This window comes from Panthera onca, chromosome B2 (genome assembly GCF_046562875.1).
Source record: "Panthera onca isolate mPanOnc1 chromosome B2, mPanOnc1 haplotype 2, whole genome shotgun sequence".
Taxonomy (NCBI): Eukaryota; Metazoa; Chordata; class Mammalia; order Carnivora; family Felidae; genus Panthera; species Panthera onca.
The window spans coordinates 2232385-2246202 of record NC_138343.1 but is presented as its reverse complement, the minus strand read 5'-3'; the positions used below and the strand labels follow the sequence as shown (position 1 = coordinate 2246202).

The 13818-nt window shown below is 42.8% G+C and overlaps 1 pseudogene across 1 annotated transcript; it reads left to right on the top strand.

Annotated features, from left to right (window-relative positions):
* The first annotated feature begins 2818 nt into the window (after nt 1-2818).
* Nucleotides 2819-11263, top strand: LOC132676591 (uncharacterized; annotated as a pseudogene). Its single transcript, XR_014137680.1, has 3 exons — nt 2819-6416; nt 6823-7068; nt 9965-11263. The product of XR_014137680.1 is annotated as an uncharacterized LOC132676591 (transcript).
* Nucleotides 11264-13818: the final 2555 nt, after the last annotated feature.

The following is a 13818-nucleotide window of genomic DNA, read 5'->3' as shown; positions in this document are numbered from 1 at the left end:
ATGTCTGGTTTTCAAAGAACAACAACAAAAGAAGGCACACTAAAAGGTAAAAAGCAGGGGCACCTGACTGGCTCAGTCGATAGCGCATGTGACTCTTGATCTCAGGGTCATGAGTTTTAGCCCTACGTTGTAGAGATTACTAAAAAATAATAATAATAATCACAATTTAAAACTTAAAGTAAGGTAGCAGTAATCAAAACTAAACTTAGATTCAGCAGAGATGTTGGAATTACCAGACCAGGAATTTAGAAGAACTATGAGTGATATGCTAAAGGCTCTAATGGGAAAAGTAAACAACATGCAAGAACAGACGGGTGATGTAAACAGATGGAAACTTGAAGGATTAATGAAAAGGAAATAATAATAAAAAACACCCTAACAAATGAAGAATGCTTTGAAGCACTCATCAATAGACTGGACGAGGCCAAAGAACCAGAGAGGTTGAAGAGATGTCACCGATAGAAACTTGCCAAACTGAAAGGCAAGGAGAAAAGAATTAAAAGGAGGGAAAAGAATAAGACCTTTGAGGCAAAAGGCAAAGTATAATTCATAGGCCAAGGGAGAGGAATGAAATCAGATAAAATGCTCAATTAAAGCCTCAGAAGGCAGAAAGAGTGGAAGAAGAAAAAAAGAGCCATGAATAGAAAACAGTAACAAAAATTATAGGTATTAACTGAACTATATCAATAATCACTTCATTTAAAAAAAATTTTTTTAACATTTATTCATTTTTCAGAGACAGAGACAGAGTGTGAGTGAGGGAGGGGCAGAGAGAGAGGGAGACACAGAACTAGAAGCAGGTTCTAGGCTCTGAGCTGTCAGCACAGAGCCCAATGCGGGGCTCAAACTCACAAACTGTGAGATCAGGACCTGAACTGAAGTTGGACGCTTAACCAACTGAGCCACCCAGGGGCACCAATAATCACTTCATTTTTTTAAAGTTTTATTTATTTTTAAGTAATCTCTACACCCAATGTGGGGCTTGAACTCATGACTCTGAGATCAAGAGACACATGTTCCTCCAACTAAACCAGCTAGGTGCCCTTCAATAATCACTTTAAAATCAGTGGTCTAAATATACCAATTGAAAGACAGAGGCTGGTTAAATAAAATTTAAATTAAAAAAAAAAAAAAGGCAGGTGGGGGGAACCTCCTAGATCATTAAAAAAAAGAAAGACTGAATTAAAAACAAAGGAAAAAGGGGTGCCTGGGTGGCTCAGTCGGTTAAGCATCCGACTTTGGCTTAGGTCATGATCTCATGGTTCGTGAGTTCGAGACTCACGTAGGGCTCTGTGCTGACAGCCTGGGGCGTGCTTCGGATTCTGAGTCTCCCTCTCTCTCTGTCCTTCCCCCACTCATGCTCTCTCTCTCTCTCTCTCTCTGTCAAAAATAAATAAACATTAAAAAAATTTTTTTAATTAAAAAAAGAAATCAAGACCCAACTTTTAAGTTCTCTACGAGAACCACTCTTTAAATGTAAAGACACAGATTAAAGAGATGAGGAAAGATACACCATGCTAACACTCATCATACAAAAGGTGGAGGGCTGCCTGGGGGCTCAGGCAGTTAAGCGTCCAACTTTGGCTCAGGTCATGATCTTACAGCTGGTTTGTGGGTTTGAGCCCCATGTCTGGTTCTGTGCTGACAGCTCAGAGCCTGGAGCCTGCTTCAGATTCTGTGTCTCCCTCTCTCTCTGCCCCTCCCCTGCTCACACTCTGTCTCTCTCTGTCTCTCAAAAATAATAAAACAAAAACAAAAAAGGTAGAGTAGAGGTGCTTGGGTGGCTCAGTCAGTTAAGCATCCCACTCTTGATTTGGCTCAGGTCATGATCTCATGATTCGATTCGTGAGATTGAAACCCTGAGCCTGCTTGGGATTCTCTCTCTGCCCCTCCCCCGCTTGTGCTTTCTCTTTTTCTCTCTCAAAATAAAATAAACTTGAAAGAAAGAAAGAAAGAAAGAAAGAAAGAAAGAAAGAAAGAAAGAAAGAAAGAAAGAGTGTGAATGGAACTAAAGGGTATTATGCTAAGCGAAATTAGCCAGTCAGAGAAAGACAGATCTCATATGATTTCATGCATATGAGGAGTTTAAGATACAAAGCAGATGAACATAAGGGAAGGGAAGCAAAAATAATATAAAAACAGGGAGGGGGACAAAACGTAAGAGACTCTTAAATACAGAGAACAAACTGAGGGTTGCTGGAGGGCTTGTGGGAGGGGGGATGGGCTAAGTGGGCAAGGGGCATTAGGGAGGACACCTGTCGGGATGAGCACAGGGTGATACATAGGGGATGAATCACTGGAATCTACTCCTGAAATCATTATAGCACTGTATGCTAACTAACTTAGATGTAAATTACAAAATAATAAAAAAATTTAAAAGGAAGTTGTAGTAACTATATTAATCTTAGACAAAGCCAGCTTTAGAGCAAGAAAATTTACTGGGGATAAAGAGGGACATTACATAATGACAAAGGAGTCAGTTTTCCATGAAGACATTACAATATTTTATGTATATGCACCAAGCAATAGAGTGTCAAAATACAGAAGGCAAAAACTGGTACAAATGCAAGGAGAAATAGATGAATCCACTCTTAGATTTGGAGGCCTTAACATCCCTTTTTCAGTAATGGAAAAATCCAGTAGCCACAAAACGAGTAAGGACATAGTCGGATTGAATAACAGTGTCATTCAGTTGGTTGTAGTTGATATCTGTAGAATACTTTATCCAACAACAGCAGAATACTCATTTCTCTCAAGCACCCATGGAACATTCACCAATATTGGCCACAGTCCGATGGCCATAAAATACACCTTAACAAACTTAAAAGAATACAAATCATACTAAGTACGCTCTCAGACCACAACGGATTTAAAAGAAATCAGTAACAGAAAGATAAGTGGAAAATCCCAAAATATTTGGAAGTTAAACAACATACTTCTAAATAAAACATGGGTCAAATAAGTCTCAAGAGAAATATAAAAATGTTTTGAACTAAATGAATACTTCTCAAAATTTGTGCGATGAAGCAGAAACATTGTTTAGAGGAAAATTTATACCATTGAATGTATATATTAGAATAGAAAAGATGTCTAAAATCAAAAATGTAAGCTTCCATTTTAGGAAATTAGAAGAAGAGCAAATTAAGTCCAAAATGAGCAGAAGAAAAAGAAATAAAAATTGGAGCAGATATCAGTGAAGCTGAAAATAGGAAATCAATAGAAAAAAATGAGTGAAACCAAAAGCTGTTTGTTTGTATTTTTTTTAAGATCAATAAAACTGATAAGCTTCTAGCCAAGTTAGCTAAGGAAAAGAGAGAAAGAAGACACAAATTTTAATATCACTGTGGATTCTATAGATATTAAAAAAAGGAATATCATGAACAACTCTATGCACACAATTTTTTAACCTAGATGAATCGTACCAATTTTTTGAAGGACACTACAATTCTGATTTCAATTACAATGTGTGGGTCTTTTTTTCCCACACCACCAAGCAGTTCTCAGATATCAGGTGGGTGTCATGCAATTCAACTTAATTCTGATACTATCTACCTGGAGATGGCATCAGATCTTCTCTTTTAAGGGCTCAGTCCTGCAAGACTGCCCCCTCTCCCCACCTAAGATGCCAATCACAAGTCCTAGGTTGTTACCTGAGCTTCAGACAACAAACTATAGATGGGAGGGACAAATGACCCCATCCTTTGGTTTGATTAATTTGCTAAAATGGCTCCAAAACTCAGGGAACCAGTTTACTTACTAGAATACTGGTTAATTATAAAAGGATAGAATTCAGGAACAGATGCACAGGGTAAGGTATTGAAGAATGGTGCAGGACTCCCATACCCTCTCTGAGCATACCACTCTTCCCAAATCTGTGTTCAGCAACCAGGAAGCTCTCCTAACCCCCTTCTTTTGGGTTTTTGTGGAAGCTTCATTACATAGACATGATTGATTAAATCATTGTCCATTGGTGATTGAACTCAATCTCCAGCCACCCCTTGCTGGGGGGGTGGGGGGGGGGGTTTACTTACAGTTCCAACTTTCTAATCACATGGTTGGCCCCTCTGACAACCAAGCCCCCACCCTGAGGTGCTTCCTAAAATTCACCCTATTAACATAACAAAAGATCTCTTTGTCACTCTCAACACTGAATGGGGAGGAAGACCAAATATATGGTTTTTATTACAAGTCACAAAATCACAAACACAATTACCAAAACTCACACGAGGAGAAATGGACAATCTGAGTTGGCCTATATCTATTAAAGAAATTAAAACAATAATTAATCTTCCCGAAGTACCAGGTACAGATATGTTCACTGGTGAGCTCTACTAAATATTTAAATAAAAATTATGTGAATGATGTACTATATCATTTTTTTTACATTTATTTATTTTAGAAAGAGAGCGAGCAGGGGAGGGACAGAGAGAGGGAGAGAGAGAATTCCAAGCAGGTTCTGCACTGTTAGCACAGAGCCCAATGCAAGGCTCAAACACATAAACTGTGAGATCGTGACCTCAGCTGAAATCAAGAGTGGGATGCTTAACCAATTGAGCTATCCAGGCACCCCAATGCTGTACTATCTCTTAAAGATAATGAAAGCATAGAGGAATACTTCCTAATTCATTTTATGAGGCCAGTATTATCCCAGTACCAAAACCAGACAAAGTTATTACAAGATGGGAAAACTGCAGACCAATATATATTTCATAGATAGATTGAAAAATCTTTACTAGAATATGAGTAAATTGATTCCAACAATGTATAGGAAGGACTGTATACTATATCCAAGTGAAATTTATTCTTGGTGTGCAAATCTGGTTCACTATTTGAAAATCAGTTAATGTAATTATCTCATCAATAGGCTAAAGAAGAAATGTCATGTATCAACAGATGCAGAAAAAGCATCTGACAAAATCTAACACATTCATTATAAAAACTCTCAGCAAACTAGGGATAGAGAGGGAACTTCCTCAACTTGTTAACATCTACAAAAACCTACAGCTAGCATTATATTTAATGGTAAAAAAAACAAATGCTTTCCTATTTAGATGAGGAAGAGGATAAAGACGTCCCTTCTCACCGTTCCCACTTAACACCATACTGGAAGACTTATGTAACGCAACAAAATGAGAAAAAGAAATGAAAGTAATGTCGTTTGGGAAGGAAGAAATAAAACTGGCTGTTTGCCATAACACGACTGTCTCTGTAGAATATCCTAAAGAATACAAAAATAAAAATAAAAACCCTTCCTGGACCTAATAAGTGATTATAGCAAGGTGGCAGGATTGAGCTTAATACAGAAAAGTCAATTGCTTTCTTATATAACAACAATGAACAATAGGATTTTGAAATTAACATTTACCTTAGCACCAAAAAGACAAATACATAATTTGGTATAAATCTAACAAAATGTGTACAAGATCTCCATGAGGAAAACTATAAAACTCTGATGAAAGAAATCAAAGATCTAAATACAGTAGGAGATATTTCATGTACATGGATAGAAGACTCTGTTGTCATGATTGTCATTCCTCCCAATTAAATTATAGATACAATGTAATCCCAGTAAAATCCCAGTTAGTTCTTTTGTAGATACCAACAAATTGGTTTTTTTAATGTTTATTTATTTATTTTGAGACAGAGAGAGAGAGAGAGAGAGCAAGCATCAGCGGGGCAGGTGCAGAGAGGGAGAGAGAGAATCCCAAGCAGGCTCCACACTATCAGCACAAAGCCCAATGCGGGGCTACATCCCATGACCATGAGATCATGACCTGAGCTGAAATCAAGAGTCGGACACTTAACCAACTAAGCCATCCAGGCGCCCCTCCAACAAATTGATTCTAAAGTCTATACAGAGAGGCCACAGACCCAGAATAGCTAACTCAGCATTGAAGGAGAACAACAGAGGACTGACACTCCCTGACTTCAAGACCAGTTATAAATCTACAGAGATCAAGACACATGATATTGGCAAAAACAATACACAAATAGATGAACAGAATGGAATAGAGAGCCCAGAAATAGACACATACTCCTGAGGTCCACACCAAGGAGGAACAGGAGGCTCTGAGTGTAGTGAAGGTGGAGGAAGAGAAGGACCCTTCCTGGGAGCAGAAGCCTGGATGGCTGGGGGAGGTGCACCTTTATCAGGAGGTCTTACGCCAGCGCTTCGGGCTCTTCCGTTACCAGGAGACGCCTGGGCCCCGTGAGGCGCTGCGCCGGCTCTGCGAGCTGGGCCACCAGTGGCTGACCCCAGAAACACACCCCAAGGAGCAGATCCTGAGGCTGCTGGTGCTGGAGCAGTTCCTGACCATCCTGCCCGCCGAGCTCCAGGCCTGTGTGCAGGGACAGCACCCGGAGAGCCGGGAGCAGGCGGTGACCGTGTTGGAGAGTTTGGAGACAGCACACAACAGGTGGGGAAAGGTTAATCCATCGTTCCTTGATTAGACACCAAGGGTCTGCCAGCAAAGAGAGGGGGCCTGTGTAAGCGAGGGGATTTCCGGCCCTTGTTGCTGGGCTAAAGCGTTGTCCTTTTGTTTTCTCTTTGAAGCTCTGCTGCTTATGTGTTTTGTGTGAATTGATTATGACACAGATCTCTTTATTCTGCTTCCTGTATCCATAGGAATTGTTTACAACATGTTATTTTTTAGTAATCTCTACAACCAGCGAGGAGTTTGAACTTCCAACCCGAGATCGCGGGCTCCACTGAGCAGCCACGCGCCCCCGTAGCAGATTTTTTTAAATCAAATTTTGAGGTTTTAGCTATTGCCCAATATCTGTGATGGTCTTGTAAACCCAGCTCTACCTGTATGTCCTTAGGTTGAAGCCAAGCTCTACAAACAAGGACGTGGGACCTGTGAGCCTTGCAGATCAGCCCTGACCGTCCAGCCAAAGTGTGATCCTTGGGAGCACAGGCTTGTGCAAGAGAACAAAGCCTCAAAATGTGAATCCCGGTGGAGGTTTTGAAGCACTGAGTAGATCACATCCGCCTGGGAGCTGTATTTCTGGCAAGAAAAGTGGTGTCTGGGGGTAGAATAAATTTAACACCAAAAGGTTATTTACAAAGTGAGCATATCCAGAGCTGATTTAATTTTGAATTAAGATATTCAAAATTGTTGAATTTTAGTTTTGTATTTATTTTATCTTATTTTATTTTATTTTATTTTATTTTATTTTATTTTATGTTCTGCTTAAGATAGCACTTTTCAATTCTATGAACCCAATCACCAAGGAACTAGTTAAAAATATAGATGCCCATCGGGCGCCTGGGTGGCTCACGGTTGAGCATCTGACTTTGGATCAGGTCACCATCTCACTGTTAGTGGGTTCGAGCCCCACATCGGGTTCTGTGCTGACAGCTCAGATCCTGGAGCCTGCTTAGGATTCTGTGTCTCACTCTCTCTTCTCCTCCCCTGCTAGCTCTCTCTCAAAAATAAATGAACATTAAAAAAATAGATGCCCAAATCTACCATACATTTACTACAATAGATTCTAGTATTATATTTTTAAATTAATTATTAAAAGGGCTATTATTATAGAACAATAGTTTATATTTCAAAAATTGTAGTAGAGAAGGACATATAATGAAAATAAAAGTTCCATTCCAACATTCTCTAATATATACATATTTCTAAAATCTTTCCATGCCTCTCAAGCCCCTGTCCCTCTTTTAGGTCAAGTGGATTATTTTTGTTATTGTTATTTTAATGTTTATTTATTTTTGAGGGACGGAGAAAGAGAGACAGAGCGTGAGCAGAAGTGGGGCAGAGAGAGAGGGAGACACAGAATCCAAAGCAGGCTCCAGGCTCTGAACTGTCAGCACAGAGTTCTGTGGGGCTCGAACCCATTGACCATGAGATCATGACCTGAGCGAAAGTCGGACATTTAACCTACTGAGCCACCCAAGCCCCCCAGGTCAAATGGTATTATCCTGTATGGACTGTATTTTCTTATTTTCTATATTCTTGATGTTCCGGCATTGATCCTGGTGCCCCTGGGAGAGCTAGCTGATTCCTAGAGACAGTGGAGAACTCCCTGCAAGTACCCTTTTCATATTTGAACCAGATAATCCAGAGTCGGCTCCCCAGCCGGCTCCTTTATCGGGCTCCTTTATCAGACTCTTGCACACCAGTCCCCTATTTCTCCTGCTGTAAACCCACCCCCCCCCGGGGCAAGGTGGTGGATAACCGCAGAACATCCCTGTAGAATCATTCAAACTATGTGATTCTGAGCTCATTCAGCAACCTATCCTACCTTGCCTATTCCTTCTCTGGAAAACTCCAGTAAAGCTCTAGGCCACACTTTCCCCTCTCCTGCCTCCTGCCTTCCTACGTGGCCTGCACGAGGTGCCACACCTGCTGTTCCTAGGGATCTGTGGAGATCAAAACTTCTTCATGATAGTCCTTCCCATGCCTCCTTGATTAAGACAAATCCTGGGTACATTTTAGTTTATTTTTTTAATATGCTCACCAACTTTTTAAAAAGTTTATTTGTCTTTTTTGAAAGAGAGAGCATAGGCAGGGTAGGGGCAGAGAGAGAGGGAGACAGAGGATCCAAAGCAGGCTCTGTGCTGACAGCAGAGAGCCTGATGTGGGGCTCAAACTCACAAAACCGTGAGATCATGACCTGAGCCGAAGTCCAACGTTCAACAGGCCGAGCCACCCAGGTGCCCCTAAATAATACTACTCTTATCAATAGAACTACTTTATTCATTTAATAGGTCTTTAGTTTTGTGTTGCATACATATATTATAATTAATTTACTAGTCTTCTGCTGATATACATCTAAGCTGTTTGTAGTATTTTTTTTTTTAACGCTTATTTATTTTTGAGACAGAGAGAGACAGAGCATGAATGGGGGAGGGTCAGAGAGAGAGGGAGACACAGAATCAGAAGCAGGCTCCAGGCTCTGAGCCGTCAGCCCAGAGCCCGACGCGGGGCTCGAACTCACGGACCATGAGATGGTGACCTGAGCCGAAGTTGGATGCTTAACCGACCAAGCCACCCAGGCGCCCCTGTTTGTAGTATTTTTATTACGCACAGTGCATCAGTGGGTGTCTTTATATAAAAGTCTATGACACTTGTGTGGAATTCCTGGGAGAAAAACTTCCCGTAAGTGCAGGCGCAGATGACAGGCACTGAATCGCCATGGTAGATCCGTCACAGGGCAGCGAGGCTGCGGTGGTTGCCTGCGGAGCGAGTGCAGGGAGCACGCAGGGTGATGCAGAAAGACAAATGAGGATTCCTGTAGACCCGTGTCCCAGGCCAGACGTTACCACTTACCTGCCATGTGATCCTAGGCCACTTACTTAATTTTTAGGTTTCAGTTCCTAAATCTATCACCCAATTCATGGTGTTGCCGTGAGCATCACCAAAAACTGGCTGATGGATTGGCATTTCAGCTGTCTGTTTCCGTTACCAAACCACCCCCAAAACGTAGTGGCTGAAAGGAACGACCATGAATTGTCTCCCACACTTCTGAGGGTGTTTTCTGTTGCACGTGATACCAGTTTGTGTTATCCAGGGCCCTCCTGGGCTGTGCTGCCCAAAATACCTTGCTCCCTTGTCTCCTGCCTTATCAGGAGGCAGAAAACTAGGCCTCTAGAGACACTGTGATGGCCTCAGGTTCTCATGGGCTCTCCCGCCATCTCTCTAGAGGGTGACTGACCTTCTTACAGGGCAGCTCAGGATCTCAAGGACGCAGACGCACGGTGGTAAAGTCTTCGTCCCTGAGCTGACACAGCTTTACTTGCACCACAATCTGTTGAATAAAGTGGGTCACGGGCCAGCCCAGATCCTGTGTGGGCCGACTATACCAGGGGAAAATACTGGAAGGTGTGTTTGGTGGGGACTTTTGGAAGATTCTTGGGGAATTTTCATTTCATTCCGCCATTTTGAGTTTAGATCTGGGCCAGGGCCCTGAGGGCCTTTATTTATTTATCTTCATTCTCTGTGACTCATAGGTGCAGTGAGTGTCAAAAACCATTAGGATGATGGCTTTCAATTATCTATCCTAATCTTTCATCAAAACCCTTTATATGGGACATGTGACATTTAAATCATTGACTTGCTCTTCCAGCAGAAGGCTGGACCAGGACTATGAGTGGTGAATTTGCTCCAAAGCCAAGTTCCACGGAAAGGAGCACATTGGATGTTTTCTAGGATGCAAGATGTGGAGAAACTTCAATGTGAGGGCAAATCAGGACAGCAAAAGGTCGACCCCATAAGAGTAAAACAACACAAATGTAAGGAGTGTGGGCAGGCCTTTGCTCAGAGCTCAGGGGTGGTTTGCCCCTGGAGAATCCATACTCAGGAAAAGCCCTATCAATGTAACCAGTGTGGGAATGCTGTCAGTTATAAATCAGCCCTTCTTTCACACCAGGAAATTCATAATAAAATAAAACGATATCGGTATAATGAATGGGCGAAGGCCTTCAGTCAAGACACAGGCCTCGTTCGTCATCGGAGAATCCATACTGGGAAGAGACCCTCTGGGTGTAAAGAGTGCAGTAAATCATTTAGGCAAAGCTCACACCTTATTGGACATCTGAGGGTCCACACCAGAGAAGCCCTTCAGATGTCATGGATGTGGGAGGGCCTTCAGTCAGGGGTCGGGACTCACGGAGCATCAGAGAAGCCACACAGGAGAGAGACCCTACCTGTGTAAGGAATGGGGGAGAGCTTCCCGAGGGGGCACCAGCCTTACTCCACACCTGAGGATCCACAATGGAGAGAAGCCCCATCAGTGTGAGGAGTGTGGACGAGCCTTCATTCAGAGGTCAAGCCTTGTTCATCATCAGGGGATCCACAGAGGGCAGAAGTCTGCGTTTGTGTCCTAACTGTAAGAAAGCCTTTAATCATGCATCCGGCCTTACTGAACCACTCTAGAAAGCTATGCTGAATACAGACCCTATCGCTGTGTGGTAAGTTCGGGATGTCAGGATGTGGTGTGTCCATTCCGTTGTTATTCTAGGCCATGAGACAGTCTGATGTCACACATCCGGTTGAAAGATCTGGCGGCATCAGGGAAACAGACTGCTCGCATCCTGCCTGACTCTGCAGGGAATGCTGCCCTGCTTCCTGCTCCTCCAGTCTCCTCCCTTGTGGTCCGTCTGCCCTTCTGCTTCCTGAAGTCCCTGTCATCACATACCCTGACTATCCCGACGACCCAGAGACTCGCGTGTTGTGGGCAGAGGACCACAAAGATGTCATGTGTGTTCCCTGCAGAGAACTTAGCAGGCTGCATGGGGATATGTGATGCTGTTTTTTTTTGTTTTGTTTTTTTTTTTTTTTTTAATTTTTAACATTTATTTATTTTTGAGAGACAGAGCATGAGCAGGGGAGGGGGAGAGAGAGAGAGAGAGAGAGAGAGAGAGAGAGAGAGAGAGACAGAATCCGAAGCAGGCTCCAGGCTCTGAGCTGTTTGTTAGCACAGAGCCTGATGCGGGGCTTGAACTCACAAACTGAGAGATCATGACCTGAGCCGAAGTCAGACGTTCAACTGACTGAGCCACCCAGGCGCCCCTGTGATGCTGTTTTTAAAGTTACATAAATGAGGGGTGAACTAGGGAGAAGTTTTCAAATGACTGCTCAGTGAGGTAATTTGCCCTTTTGTTCATCTCCCCTTCACCCTGTTGGTGCCAGGGGTGGGGGACCACCTGCCGTCATGTTCTGAGGATGGACAAACAGGTGACACCTGGTGCCGGACGGAGGTACACTCTCAGCACGACATCCAGGGCCACAGGGGAGCACGAGGAACAAACTGGGACTTTGGGATGCAGGCTTTGCAGTAACAAGAGGACGAGGTGGCCCCGATTTCTTGGGAGGATGTGACTGGCATGTTTGAATAATGTTGTGCACAGGTGAGGAGGTGAAACCCGGTAGGTTGAGGCTGAGGTGGAGGGCAGCTGGTCTAATGTTGAACCAGCCGCGTGGGGAGCATTTCCTGCTGAGTGGGAGGCAGATCCGGCCAGAGCAGGAGAGCCCACTTAGGCCTAAGGGTCCCTGTGAGGCTCAAACACATCAAAGCAGCTCATGAAATTTTACGCCTTGCGGTGCACTTTGTCAGCTTAGGGGAAAGGCAGTTTTTAGGAAGGAGTTACAATGTATATTTGCATCCTCAACTCCGCACTTCATTCAAACGTCCTCTTTTTTCCTTTTTAAATCTCAGTGATACACATTTCTCTTCCAGTTTATCTCTGGGGGAAAAGTCCCAGAATTACCTTTGGCCATCCAGCAGTCCAGGTGGATGTGCTCACATATTGTAGTGGGACTGAAGGGACATCAGGTGCCAGAGCCTCTAATCCTTCTCCTGCATCCTCCTTTTCTTTTTTTTTAAGTTTATTTTGAGTGAAAGAGAGAGTGGGGGAGGGGCCGAGAGACAGAGAGAACCCCAAGCAGGCTCCAGGCTGTCAGCACAGAGACCAATGTGGGGCTCGAACTCACCAACCGTGAGATCATGACCTGAGTTGAAACCGGAGTCAGAGGCTTAACCAACTGAGCAAGCCAGGTGGACCTCCCCCTTCTGACTTTCTTATGCTAAAAAACAGTAGATGTTTCAAGCTGAGGTCACTGCCCACTGTAATCGTCTGGATGCTGATGTTCTCATTATGCATTAGTGTATTTTTTCATCCTTGAAATAAACAGTCTGAGAAGCATTGGTGTCGTCTTCTACTTTGAATGAAATATACTTTTAACTACCAGGACTTAAGAAATTAGAAAGTTTATGGGGCACCTGGGTGGCTCAGTCGATTAAGCATCTGACTTCAGCTCAGGACATGAGCTCACAGTTCCTGGGTTTGTGCCCCGAGTCGGGCTCTGTGCTGACAGCTCGGAGCCTGGAGCCTGCTTCAGATTCTGTGTCTCCCTCTCTCTCTGCCCCTCCCCTGTTCGCTCTCTGTCTCTCTCACAAATAAATAAACATTAAAAAAGATTTAAAAAAAGAAATTAGAAAGCTTATAGAGAGTATATATAAATTGGGTATTTCACTATATTAATATTTGTATGGGGATGGTATGAATAAATGCCGAGAAAACGTTGGAGGTGCTAATTGTTCATACTGCCATCAAAGTACTTCTATTGTTTTGCTCTGTTTCAAGGTCTAGATAGGAAATACTTGAGAGGTTGAAGTCTACAGGCCAGCGGGAACAGTCAATAAATATTTTAAAAATAAGAGAGAAGTGGAGACATTAAATCTCCCTGAAGTTAGACACCTCGAAATTGAAAATCTAGGCTTTCACACAATACCTGTACTTTTGAGGAATTTTCAGCCGATTCAATGAGTTCTCCCATGAAGTGTGCTGATGCACTGAGCTTTCTGGCAGTAGGAATTATGCCAGAGATGAAAACTGGTAGCCAAAGGTTCAGGTACATTTAGCAGACATTTTTGTAGCCCTTTCGTTGTTTTTAAGAATTGAATTAGCTGCCAACTTTAAAATGTTAGAGATTTTATGTAAAAGCCTGGATTTCCATCTTATTTTGAAAAATTAAGACCTGGCATCATTGGGCCAGATCTCTCTTGATATGCTTTCTAGTTCATTGGCATCATCACCCTCTAGCTTATGATGCATCTGGGCCCTGGAGACAAGAATTTGCTTCTCTGGAGAATGACAACGTAAGAAGAGGTTTATGTTTAATGGCAGAGAAAATAGAAACAATGTGAAGCTTGATCTTTTTGATTGGTTGTTTGCAAAAAAAAAAAGGGGGGGGGGTGACCAGAAGTTGAGGAAATTTTAAAACTAGGATTATTTATTTATTTTAAATCTATTTATTGAGAGAGAGAGCATGCGAGCAAGTTGGGGAGGGCAGAGAGACAGGA